Source organism: Apium graveolens, chromosome 4, assembly GCF_009905375.1.
Source record: "Apium graveolens cultivar Ventura chromosome 4, ASM990537v1, whole genome shotgun sequence".
Classification (NCBI taxonomy): Eukaryota; Viridiplantae; Streptophyta; class Magnoliopsida; order Apiales; family Apiaceae; genus Apium; species Apium graveolens.
In genome coordinates this window covers 71,897,809-71,898,567 of record NC_133650.1, presented here as the reverse complement: position 1 = coordinate 71,898,567, position 759 = coordinate 71,897,809, and the positions used below count along the sequence as shown (strand labels likewise).

Here is a 759-nt window from a genome sequence, read left to right as displayed (position 1 = left end):
TCAACTTCCAGTATACCTGCTACTTTCCCATGCATCATCCTTTTAGTTGGGTTTTGATGCTCATTTGCAGCCATAGTTTCAATAAGATTATAGGCTTCATTATAGCTTTTGGCCCACAAGGCGCCTCCAGCTGCTGCATCGAGCATGGGCCGAGATTGGGCCCCCAAACCATTGTAGAACCCAGTGATCACCATGCAGTCAGACATACCATGATGTGGACATTTTCTCAACATCTCCTTATAGCGTTCCCAAGCTTCACACATAGATTCAGTTGGTTGCAGCGCAAACTGAGTAAGAGCACTCCTCATAGCTGCAGTCTTGGCCATTGGATAAAACTTCACCAGAAACTTTTGCGCAAGATCTTCCCAAGTAGTGATGGACCCAGCTGGTTCATAATGTAACCAGTCCTTAGCTTTATCCCTCAGAGAGAATGAGAAAAGCCTCAGCTTGATAGCCTCATCAATAACACCATTATATTTGAAAGTACTACAAATCTCGACAAAATTCCTGATATGCATTTTAGGATCTTCAGTCGCAGCACCTCCGAAAGAAACAGAATTCTGCACCATCTGAATAGTGCCCGGCTTGATTTCAAAAGTATTAGCTTGAATAGCCGGATGAAGGATGCTTGACTGAATGTCATCAATTTTAGGCCGATAAAAGTCCATAAGAGTTGGATCTGCTGGAACTATACGATCACCCATGATTACCGGTTCTTTTCGCTCACTCTCTTTATCCGAATCTTCAAAATCTATCTTC

General features: G+C 43.1%; 1 non-coding gene across 1 annotated transcript; it reads left to right on the top strand.

Annotated features, from left to right (window-relative positions):
• Positions 1–204: 204 nt before the first annotated feature.
• Positions 205–311, top strand: LOC141722616 (small nucleolar RNA R71). Its single transcript, XR_012575627.1, has one exon. It is a non-coding gene; the product is annotated as a small nucleolar RNA R71 (small nucleolar RNA).
• Positions 312–759: the final 448 nt, after the last annotated feature.